We start from the raw sequence: 13,316 nt of genomic DNA, 5'->3' as shown, positions 1-13,316 counted from the left end.
ATATATATATATATATATATATATATATATATATATATGAATACACTAACCTGAGGAGTGTGTGCGTGTACATGCAAGATTAAACATATGGTATTGTACATATATATATACAAAGTTAAGAGATGGGACGAGTTCAAGACCAACTCCCCGTAATACAGACAACAACATACCCAAGCTCTGGTAATATCTCGCTTCTGCTCGTACTTCACCTTTCACCTGTGCTGATATGTTCAGGACTAACTTTATTCCCTTACCTCTCCTTTATTAACCTCTAACTCTACCCCTTACGTTTATCACAGTAGCCCTCGCCTACCACCCCAGGCCTCACGTCTATCTGCAGGTGTTGCGGTAGGACGTCCCTTCGATCAGTTCCATAGTTCCAGGGGTTATAGTCTCTTGCCAACACGAGCGCGCACCACCTGTCGCCGACGACCTCCTCACCTCCGTACACCACACACCCTCCTTTCCCCCCCTCCCTCAACACACCCACCCCACACAATCGCCACGCACCACAACTACACACCCACCCACGAGTCCGCCTCGCCCTTCTTGAAGCCCCTGGCGCGTGCCACCAACCGGAAGTCTAGTAACCACCACCACCGCTGTTGCCAGCGTTTCTCACGACGGTAATTGATTTTTTCCTCCGTCGTGCGTCACAGTAAGAGACACGTGTTCTCGTTTTCTAGAGAACAAGTTGTGTCTCTCGAATGATCACCAGACACAAGACCGCGGTGATAGACTACGTAAGTGCGTCATCACACAAACACACACACACCTGGCTGGCCAGCCAGGTGTTTACGCCTTGAGCACACACCTGCTTGGCCAGGTGTTTAAGCACAGCGAAAGAGCGCGCGCGCACACACACACCTGTCCCAAACGCCTGACTACTGAGGCCCAAGTGATGGACGGACACCAAAAGCCCTTCAAACTGCTAAGAACACACACACAGAGCCGGTGTGTGTACATAAAGAAAGTATGAAAAAAAAGAAGCAACACGATTGTAAAACTCTCCCCCATAACAATATTTGCCAATGGTGATTGTACACTAACTTCTATACATTAATGTCTTCTATAGTAGGCATCAACGACTTTAACTTATACGACAAATTCTCATGGTTCAGTTCAACGTAAATTGGTTCCAGTTCTCGTGGAAAGTGTCATTAGTCCCGTTTTAATGACGCGTATTAACGTTTCTTAACTTCAGTCAATATGAATGAAAGAATCCAACTAAAAAGTAAAGTCCTAACTTTACTGTGTGTTGTCCAGGCCTTATCAACGAGCAAGAAAATGATTACAAAAGGCAATGATCCCAGGTTTTATTGATCATTAGTCGTTCTAACTTTACCGTTAATAAATGTCGTAGATTTATAGATGAACAATAATGATCTCGCCTTTTCTGATTAACGTCAATGGTTCCAGATTTACCGATTAGTTTCAGTGGTTCTATTTTTACCGTTATACACCAATGTTCTTCGTTTCGCCGATTAGTATCGGCTGTTCCAGTTTCGCCGACTAGCGACGGTGGTCCCAGTTTCACCGATTGACGTTCACCAATTGACGCTAGTAGTCACAGTTTCACTAATTGGCGCCAATATCCCTAGTTTCAGATAAATATCAGTGGTGCCAATTTCAGTTTTACCAATTAACGTCAGTTGTCCCAGTTTCCCCGATATGCGCTAGTGGTCCCAGTTTCATCGCTTAGCGACAGTGGTCCCAGTTTTGCTAATTAACCCCGATGGTCCCAGTTTCAATAGCGCAAGTGGTCTGTTTCATTGATTGGCGCCATTAACTTTCACCGAAAGATCCAAGTAGTTACACAGGCAACCTGTTTCCTAGTATAAGCCTACCCACTACCACCCTCGTACGCCGTCGGGTGCTCCCAGATCCACATCCCTGATCACAAGACTCCCTTCAGGCCACAAGACTCTCGCCTCCCCTTCAGGCCACAAGACTCCCTCCCTTCCCTTCAGGCCACAAGACTCCCTCCCTTCCCTTCAGGCCACAAGACTCCCTCCCTTCCCTTCAGGCCACAAGACTCCCTCCCTTCCCTTCAGGCCACAAGACTCCCTCCCTTCCCTTCAGGCCACAAGACTCCCTCCCTTCCCTTCAGGCCACAAGACTCCCTCCCTTCCCTTCAGGCCACAAGACTCCCTCCCTTCCCTTCAGGCCACAAGACTCCCTCCCTCCCCTTCAGGCCACAAGACTCCCTCCCTCCCCTTCAGGCCACAAGACTCCCTCCCTCCCCTTCAGGCCACAAGACTCCCTCCCTCCCCTTCAGGCCACAAGACTCCCTCCCTCCCCTTCAGGCCACAAGACTCCCTCGCCTCCCCTCGTGCCGCCCATCAGGCATCGCGCTTCCCTCCCAAGCCGCGGCCGTCCCTGCCACCTGCCGGGCCAGCAGCTGCGCCCATCACCTGGAGGTAATTGTGCGCGCGTCCATCACTACCGCCGCCGGCCACTCACGGCACCTGGAAGCAGCCTCGAGACGCCGACGACTGGTGGGGAAAAGGTGTTCGAAACGGGGAAAAAAAGTAGCGTCTTTGGTGCTCTTTGCTAGACGTCCTTGTTCTCTTGGCTGCTTTCCGGTGGACCTCGCTGTTATGAAGTTTTTCTTTGTTCCTGGGTATTTCTCGCTGCATCGAGTCCTTTCCTCCCATTTACGTTCTTTCTATGTCCCTGCAACCGACTGTAGTACAGTCAAAAGCTGCAGCAGCCCATAGAAAATGGGATCTTAGGGTTATGATGGTAAGAAGTCTGTATCAGCTGTTCCTTTCTGCCCTTCGTTTCTCCTGGCTATTATTACCAGTACATTGCTGCCGTTTGCAATGCCTCGCAGGTCTTGGTAGATCCTGACCACCGCTGGTTGTTTTTGTACATATTGTTGTTCGTTGGTGTTCCCCGACAGCTTTTCATTGTCCCTGGGTGTTGAGCGGTATTCCTTGGGGCTCCCCGCTTCTCTTCGCGGTTACTGGTTTTCTTTGGTGCAGTTGTTTCTCGGGTAATGACTCAACCCTTCAGTCTTTACAAACCCTATTGCTCCCGCCGTCATTCCAGTGGTTCCTTACTCCGAAGTAACACCTGAATGATTTGCGTCCCAACATGAACACCTGTTCGTGAGTTAGCCAGAATTAAGTCTACGGTTTCAGTTACCCAGCAGACATCAATCGCGTCGTTCGTTGTATATTAGCAACATTTAGGTTAAATACCCAGTATCAGCGTCCGATTTATTACCTACCCAATTTCAATATCCTGATCAATAAATCTCTTACAGTGAAAGCCATAAAAAGACGATAGGCAAAGCTGACCGTAATCAAGGCCGGCTCTGGCGAGACTTGATACAGGTGAAAGCGGACAATCTTTAATCCAAAATCCAGTTTGAAACAGACTAATAATGATGCAGCCTCTGCTCAGCTTGACTGCTTCAGCAATACCGTGAAGAGAGAGATTCCAGAAAATCGGACCCGACCTTAACAAGGTCGACAGTGACCAAGAATCATATAGTCTGATGCTACTTTGCCTGACCCCATGACTTATCTTCAGTTGACCATGGCCGCTACTGGCCTTAAAACACGACTGAGCTAAGCTGACTCGCATCAAGGCTTGTTCTTAACCAATTAAAGACGAGACAAAAGTGATAACCATGACTAAAACACCAGCCCTAACCACCACCAGCTTTGGTCGCTACTGATAACGGCCGATTGCAAGAACAGACTCGTAAAGTCACTAATCATGTCCGTGACTAAACGTAAACATGGCCCCGACCCTCATTACTGGATAATGCTACCCTTAGAATAAATTGATTTAGCCTAGAAACGCTGAACGGAACACGTGAAAACTCGTGAATTCTGACGAATCTGAGCAAGCTGACCCTTGGCTAGACAACCACCATGGGTAACCATAAAATAAACCTCCATAACGAGGAACCATTACTAAAGCTGATCCCAATTACAGTTTAAGACCAAACTTAAGTCACAGTCTATGCCTGGCCAGTGTTACACCTGACTTACGCTGACCCAAGTCAAACTGACCTCAGACCAAGTGAGGTCTTGACTGAAGTTGTCTTCAACGATGGATGGCCCTGATATAGGACTTCTGTTTGACCCTGACCAGGTGATCTGTTTCAATCTACGACTGATCAAGGCCAAGTTTTAGACAGATCCTAAAGACCGACCGACCCTGATTATGTCCAATCTGCATCAAGACTGATCCTTGTCATCCTGAAACTTCAGGGCGTTTAATTTGACAAGTACACTCCTGCCTCAAGATGGCCCCTATCCTAATTTCCCACAATTTTCTCCGCGTGGCTTCTCGTGTCTTGACGCATCGTTCAGACCAACAGTGCTTCGTTCGTCACCACCAGGGAACCAAGGCGAAAGTCTTGAATTTTTAAAGGGAACGAAGAGGGCTACTGGCAGAGGAAGCGGCAGGTGGGAGGGAAGGATGTCTCTCCTTAGCGAAGCCTTAGACACAGCCACACCCCAGCATGACACGTGTGACCATGACAGTTCCTCTCTCTCTCTCTCTCTCTCTCTCTCTCTCTCTCTCTCTCTCTCTCTCTCTCTCTCTCTCTCTCTCTCAATACGGTGGCTCATGTTTCCCTCCCTGGTCCAGGTTGCTATTCCTTCTTTCCTCCTCACATACACACGGGTTAGAAATACGCGGCAAGACTTCCATCGGTTTAGAATCAGGAGCCACAAGGCGGAAGAGAGTTGTCCAAGTGCTCTACCATCAGGTAAACAGAATCTTTCTGACCCTCTTGTTACCTTACACACATTCTGACCCGACGAAAGGTTTCGTATCTTATACTTCATACAAAAACACGAGTTATACCAAAGATAAAGCCTTCAGTTACAAGAAGTAATGGTTTATATCGTGAGCCTTTAGTTACAAGTGCTAATGCTTTATATCGTGTTTATTGCAGTAGTTTCCTGTCTTGTCTATCTAAAGCCAGTGAAATAAGGAGTCATCTATCATTTCATCACTACGTTAGGACAAGTCATTGTAGTACGCTTAAAGCACGGGTTAAACAAGATCATTTACCCCTTCTCCTTACTATGGTTAATTCACTGTTCTCGGGGGAGAGCCATGAGAAAACCGACCAATAAATCTGTTGAATACAAAGTTACAGAAAGATACTGGATGGATGGAGTCCCAAATCCGGCTGACGCTACCGTCTACTTAGTCGTATTTTCAGTCTACCATCATCATCATTACCTATATTGTATCATATATTTTTCAATAAAAAAAGTTGTTTTCTGTATGGGTGTAATTAAATCTCGGTGCATAAAATATATATATATATATATATATATATATATATATATATATATATATATATATATATATATAATATATATATATATATATTATATATATATATTTATTATGCACCGATATATATATATATATATATATATATATTTTTTTTTTCCCCAAAGGAAGGAACAGAGAAGGGGGCCAGGTGAGGATATTCCCTCAGAGGCCCAGTCCTCTGTTCTTAACGCTACCTCGCTGAGGCAGGAAATGGCGAATAGTGTGAAATATATATTTTTTTCTTTCATTCAAACTATCCGCCATTTCCCGCATTAGCGAGGTAGCGTTAAGAAAAGAGGACTGGGCCTTTGAGAGAATATCCTCACCTGCCCCCCTTCTCTGCTCCTTTTGGAAACATTAAAAAAATAGAGGGGAGGATTTCCAGCCCCTCGCTCCCTCCCCTTTTAGTCGCCTTCTACGATACGCAGGGAATACGTGGGAAGTATTCTTTCTCCCCTATCCCCAGGGATATATATATATATATATATATATATATATATATATATATATATATATATATCCACGGGGAAGTGAAACACGCTAAGTTCATCATCATCAGGGGAGGTAAAAGTAAATTATAACAGTCAGTTGATATACAACGTAGAGAAATAGCTAGGACGCCATTTGGTAACATGCAACTACCCGAATGTAGACCGGGTACGTTCAAGGCTGGCACACAAGCGTATCAAACTTACATGGACAAGGGGAAATAGTCAACAAATTTTAAATTTTGGCAACTTTTGTTTCTGACCAGCACGTGACCTTGACAAGCTACGTCACACCACCTGCTATGACCTGACCTGAAAGCATAATGCCCAAATCAAAGAATAATGGGATCTTCCTCCTTCGCTTCGTGATCTTACCATAATCGTAACCTAATTGAAAATCATTCCAATGAAGGAAAACATTTCAAATGATGAATGGGAATTTTTCATTATTTTCATTTAAGCAGATGCAAAAATACTTTATCTGACAATCTGACATTCAGAAACAAGGCCAGAGTTAAGTCAATCATATGATTAAAATCTTACATGAAAGAAAATGGCACTTCTCATTTCCAACCCTGACATCTTTCCTATAAACAATATAGTTTACAGTGAGAGTGATAAGCTAAGCTGGAAATGATAATCTTGCCGTTTTCTGTCGAGTTAGAAATTTATCACATGCCTGACTACAGTAACTCACCTTGTTTCCAAATTGAACGATTGCATCGGAAGGTAATAGCGAATCTAGTCTTACAAGCCCCATATAAATCCTCAATTTATCAGATGTTCATTTTTTTTCCATCGATATTTGGTGGCTTTGTGATTAAGAGTGGTTTATATGAAGCGTTATCTGAAAGGGTGAATTAGTCAGAAGGGAAGTTGTGTAGCGTATTGCAGGTGGGCCATATGTGCATTGCTGGTGTGCAAAAAAAAAAAAGTCTGGGAAGGTAGGCTACTGAAGGTCTTGGGGTGGGAACCTGGTTGGTTGGTTGAACAGGTTAAGGATGGAAAAAAGAATGCAATGGGCAACCTTGGGGTGTGATTGAAGCCATGAAGGCTGGCAGAATTTGACCTTTCCACAAATTTTGGATTTGTGGTGTGCTGGCTAGGGTCTGTGGTTGGAGGGTGTATCTGGGAGGTTAGTGGTTGCGGTAGTTTTGTAGGTTTTAAGTGTGCAGTAATAATAAGTGTCGTGAAGCTTTACTTTTATGAATTGTATTTCAAGAATATTGCTATTGTATTGAGTGGTGTCAGAGAACGTGATCTAGTGGTTTAAGGACTCCTTGACCTTAAAGTCTTTGTCTTGTCCTCGAGTTGTGTACTTACACGAAGGAGGAAGTGTTGATCTACTAGATATAGATCTGGTAGCTCTCACCTTGGATGAGGGTTACATGTATGTTGTGTTCTTAAAGTAGATCGAGTAAGGTTAATACTGTACCTACATCGAGGAAGTGATGAAAGCCGGCGAGAATAAAACCTTTGGTGTCATCATGGACCATTCAAGAGGCTTCTCCTGCCCAAGACTGTTCAAATCCCAGTAGCAGGGAACTGGAGTCTCCTTTGACTCGAGATGTTTTTTGACGGAACTGTATTCGTAATGACAGCCTTATCAATCATTACTTTACTCGAGGTTTAATCTCAAACAGGCGGGGGGGAAGAGAGAGAGAGAGAGAGAGAGAGAGAGAGAGAGAGAGAGAGAGAGAGAGAGAGAGACCTGAGAAGCCCGAAATAATCATGTACCAGCAGTAAAGAAGAAAGAGCACTGAGGAAGGAAAACATCAATACAGACAAGAGGTGAACGATGGAAAAGTATGGTACGGCGAAGATACAGGGAGAGCAAAACATGATTAAGTCGACAATTTAGTGAAAAGATGAAGATGTGAATACAAGTAAATCTAAACATCGTAAAGAAATGCTATATTGAATTAGGATGACGAAAAGACGAAGAAGCCTTGTAAGATGGCAAGATGAGAGGAATTAAAAATGACACGAGTAACATACGAGGAGCAGCATAACGATGGCGCAGGTTGGAAAAGACAAAAAAAATACGGAAATGAGCGAAGAAGAGAAGGAAACAAAAATAGGATATGCTTAAATGAGAAATGACTATTCGGAGCGGTCCTTAGTTAATATAGAAAACGAGGGAGTGAAGAGGGACTCAAGGAAATCCAATAAATGGAGTAAAGGTTGAAGAGGAAGGTTAGGAATAGGGGGAGACAAAATTATGTAAAAGAGGACAAAATACAGAAAATCTAGAGGACGAACGAGCGAGAAATGGAAATAAAAACAAGAATGCTAGCATTCACAAACTAATGTAAAAAGCTCCTTCCAACAAACCCATCTTTGCTACTCTTCAAGAATATACCCTGATATACCTTCGACACCACTGGTGTTTGACCTGACCCTTATTGGTTAGGTTAAAGATCACACCAGAGGGACAACATGCTCTCTCTCCTACAAATGGACACATGATAGATGCGAGACATGAATAGGTGATAAAGAGAAGGAAACATGAGGCGGGGAAAAGTGGTAGACCAAGAATGGAAGGTGAAGGAAGAGGGAGAAAGGGTCAATAGGTTTAAGAAAGGGAGAAAGTTTAGAAAATAGGAGGAATGAAGGAGGAATAAAGACAGGAATGGACAGAGGAAAGGAGGATGAAACTGGAAGGAATAAAGATGGAGGAACAGGAGGATACAGAGGGTGAGGGAGGGCTGGTGCTGCTGACGGCGTCACGGACGCTGACGATGGCCACGCCTCGCCAGCCAAGCAGGAGCCTGGCACGGACACCGCCACATACGCCTCTACCAACTTGTACTGTAAGCACCATCATCAACGATGTCACCCAAACGTTACTAGGAAGTACTTTGCAAGCAATCTTGGCCTCTGAGTACATAACACACAAGACCCATCTCGTTACTTATTTTTTTTTTGAGATCCTAAAAGGGTCTTTGGGCGATTTAGGACTTATGGCAAGGGTAAAAAGAAACTATAGCTGTGCATCTTTCTAAAAAGAATGTCTGAATAAAGCATAAAAGCACTAACGTCATCGTATACAAAAGGGTGAAATCCAGAGAACGAGAGATTGGTGAAGTGTGCCACACTGCAAATCAGCAAAGGCGTAACAAGAAGACACTACTGTGGAGGGGTTAGCAGCTAAAAGGCGGCGTTAGGTCAGGATTTCGCCAAACGCTCGGCACTTCAACGAAAATCAAAGTTCGTATAGTGTGTGTGCGTGTATGGTTTCACGAGCGCGTCTGATTAGGTTTTTGTACGTGCATCTGTGGAAAACTACAGTCGTTCATAAGAGTTTTAAATTCTTAAAACCCTATCTGGATGAGTTTATCGTATAGTAGAACTTTTTAAACTTTTGTATACCGTCAGAATTCACAACATCACTGATCCCATTCAGTGTACAACCCCACCGACTCTTTTCTAACAAGTTTGTTAAATTTCTTATGGCATCTTTCTATGAAAGTTTCACCACCTTCGTAAAGTTCGTGTAGAAATTCAAAGGTTGTGATCATATCACCCTTACTCATCTCTCACGTTGGGCAAACTTTTAACCTTTCACTGTATACCATCTTTATTGCCCTCCACTAGACCTCCGTTATTTTTTTTTTTTTCTTTGCGCGTTTCTAAAAATTTGATGACCTGACCTGAAAAAGGACTTTTCAGGTCAGGTGTGAACAGTTTGTCGAATATTTTCTCACCTTTTCTCATCCATGATGTTGAATGTGATTCTAACACTTGCCAGGACGTTTCGTCTCCAATACAGTTCTAATGCGGAACTCCAACTTAGGTACGACGTTCCGTTTAGGTACAATGTCGACAGACTCCCCCCACGTCTCTCAGTCGTACAGTCACGCAGCTTTTCTTCTGCTAGATGGTAATTGAATCGTGGCCTTCTTTCACCGATTATTGATTTGCGGGCTTCACTTACTGTAACAATCGAACTGCGGCCTTCATTCACTGTGTCTCGTCCTTATTACCTTGACTAACGTGTGCCGAATTTCTCGAGCCATTTATCAGACCAATTTTGAAGTTTGTCAACGTCCCCTTGCAAGTTGACGCACTCTACCTTGCTTATTCATTCACTTCGCGTTATCCACAAACGTACGACTGGGTGTGCGTGTCTGTAGCAGATAATGTACGAGTTTAATTATAAAGATTACGATCATAGAAATAAAAAGACCACAGAAATAGTGATAAAAAACAGTATCTTTACTAGAAATATATAAAAGTAATAATGACGAAGATTTATCAATAGCTTACCACATTAAATGTAACAAAGAGGCTGAAAACTCTTAGAAATACAAACAATTACCCCCCTACCAAAAAAAAAAAAATAAGCACGTTATTAAATCAAGCGCCAAGTCATATACGGTAAATCCGGCGCATACAACTTCTTAGTTCATCTATACACATCCTCAGCCCTTACCCAGCTCGTTACTGTGAAACAAACACCCACGTCAAGTGAAGTCAGTATGCCTATTAGCATCCTTTCGTATGTCAGCTAAATCTTGCCTGCAGTTACCTATAGTAAGTGGGCGGGAGTCGGGCAGGACACCTTTATAATGAAAAGTATGATAAATGAAGTCTATAGGGAAGATTGAGAAACACTTTCCTTAATGAACTCGGAAAATCAAGTGTCCTCTTTCTTCGTCTTGTGATAACGCAACCCTGACGACTTCATGACCATGGCAGTCGACGGTCCTCAAGCCCAAATAAACCAACCATTCTACATACACACGTCCAACGTCACCAATCAGGATCGTTCATTGTTGTGCTGCCAGAAAACTAGTCTCACATACGCCATCTTCTACAATCATATCCATCTTGTAGTTGTGCTGCCAGAAAACTAAAGTGTCACATACGCTATCTTCTACAATCGTATCCATCTTGTACTTTCACATGATCAGTGGAGTTTCAAGCACAGTTTAACGTATGGAGAAACGTGTTAGAAGAGTGAAGGTACGTTTGTTTGGATATGCCTCCGAATATTTGCCATCGCCCTGTGGTTATCGAAGATCTAAAAACAGACTGATCTTCCCCAGTGCGTCCTTCAGTGTGCATGATGTAGATAAATGAATATCATGTGTTTACTCAGCGTAATCACCAAATGATCAAGCTCGGCTTTACGACCCAGGCCACCAGCTGGGATCACACACGAGCTCAAGTCAAGCGAAAAATTGTCTTCGTGTCTTCCGTGCTGAAATCGAAGACTTTTAATGGATCGTAAGTGATTTTTAACGATGTCAGCAGACTTGTCTCGGACCACTAACATCACTTAGAGCAAAACACCTGCGCTAGATCAACTGTGGTGTGGTGTGGGATGAGAACGGTCAGAACAACCACGACGCCATTTGAGGGGTGGTAAGAACTTATTGGTCAGCCCTGTACCTAACTGGATAATACTCAAGCTGCCTTTGCGGCATCAAGTCCTCAGACAACCTAAAACTTTTCTGTGGGGAAATGACCCGCCCTTAGAACGCTAGCTTGTAGGAGCAAGAACTACTCGAACAGTGCATCCTGTGGCGGTAAGAACGACCCGGACGACTTTAGCATCGACTTTCTGCGGAAATACGAGCTGCGTGAACCACAAGTGTTACCTGTGTAGCAAGAACTACCAGGATGATGGTAGTATCACGCTTGGAGACCAGAACTGCTGGAGTAACCCTGGTGTCAACCTGCGAGGATACGAACTGTTTGGACAAACCAGACGCTATATGAAGAGACAGGCAGGACAAAATTGGCATCACCTGCGTCAGTGCAGACCATCTCAACGTACTGGACTTATCTTTAGCGTTAAGAACCAAGTGGGTAAACAAGGTAACTATGGATTGGATTATAGAATTTAGGCTTCCAAGTACTAGAGCTTCTAAGGCTATTAAGCGCTCTTAATGGAGGTAACCTTAGCCTGGACCCTGTCAAAGCCACATTGTGTCGTTCACTTCTAATGTTCTTAAGAACATCCCGGACAATACTTGTTCCACCTGTGGGTGGAACCCTGGCGCCAGGTGTCCTTTAATGAAAGGGTCTCATCCGGTGCACGAGCTGGAACACCTGGCCAGTTAGTGTGTGCGAGTGTCTCTTGCGCTTCTTATACAAGAAATCCTTTCTTTCCTCCTTTCCTCCTCGTAAAAATCGATCGTTTAGCCTTGAAAAAATCTTACTCATTCGGCTTTCCTCTTTCGTTGTTTCAAGATATTCACACTACGCATTTTTCATTTCATACTTGAAAGTTTGTTGACATTCTCTAGTCTATACTTCATTCTTGTCTTGTTTTACAGACTTTTTCATTTATCCTGCATAAGAATATGGGTGGCCGAGGTTCTCTTGATCTTAGTTATTCATTCGTTTCCTCAATGTATTTTCTTTCTGCAGTAACATCTATTCAATCTCATGCAATTTGTTCATTTTTAAGGCATCGCTTCATTTTTTCCCAAACATTCCTTATAATCTCAAAAAAAATCCTTCAATCTCTAAACCGATCTTTCATATACCATGTGCTACCATCAATATAAAAACTCCCAACACCTCAATCTTACACACTTACCACAATCTTCAACTTGACCTAAAGTTTCCAACAGTTCAGAACCTCTCCAACCATCATGTACCTAACGCATCATTATCTCCCACGCACTCCCTGCGTGTAGTAAAAGGCGACTAAAAGGGAAGGGGGGGGGGGGTTTAGAAATCCTCCCCTCAAGTTTTTACTTTTCCAAAAGGAACAGAAGATGGACAAGATGATTTCCCCCTCAGGCTTAGTCTTCTGTTCTTAACGCTACCTCGTTAACGCGGGAAATGGGGAATATGTATAAAATTTTTAAAAAATCTTGTGTACATAATCTTAGAACACAGCCTTGGCCCTAACATCTACGAGTGGGACCCGCTGAACAGACTCACCTGTCAGGTCTCGCTGAACACTATACAATTTCTCCCTTCTGCCTGTTGGAAGAACCTCGTTGCAAGTACTCGTAAATGAGCAAGTTATTCCTCAGGGATATGAACGGAACCTCTGACCTTGCTTATTCCATTCCCATTTTCCCCTTCCATTAACGCTATATAATATATCCTAGCCCGAGCTAAGTACCCATTCTATAACGACCAGCTCCTAAAGGTGGATGAACATTTGGGTTGACTGTGGACAGACTGCCGCAACCAGGATTCGAACCTGTGCGCTAGACCCTGGATGGCCCGTGAATGCGCCACGGTCAAGAACGCTAACCGCTACACCACGGGAGTCCATATTTTCCCAACTTATCCAATGTTTGTCTCTTTCTCTAGTGCTCGGTCTCCATCGTCCCTATTCTGATCTCTTGACCTTTCATTTCCTCTTGCGCCACTGCCTCCGTGTCTTCCATCATCAGTCATCACCACAACCCCGTCTCTGAAGACGCCAGTCCGAGCTGCACCTGTTGCCACGCTCTGGGGATGTTGCTTCATCGGAAAGGCATTTGGTGTAGCTCTTGAGCGAGTATGGCGAGCCTCTTGAAGTAATTGGAAGTAGGAGAACAT

Source organism: Panulirus ornatus, chromosome 18, assembly GCF_036320965.1.
Source record: "Panulirus ornatus isolate Po-2019 chromosome 18, ASM3632096v1, whole genome shotgun sequence".
NCBI classification, from domain to species: Eukaryota; Metazoa; Arthropoda; class Malacostraca; order Decapoda; family Palinuridae; genus Panulirus; species Panulirus ornatus.
This window is presented reverse-complemented; position numbering follows the sequence as displayed.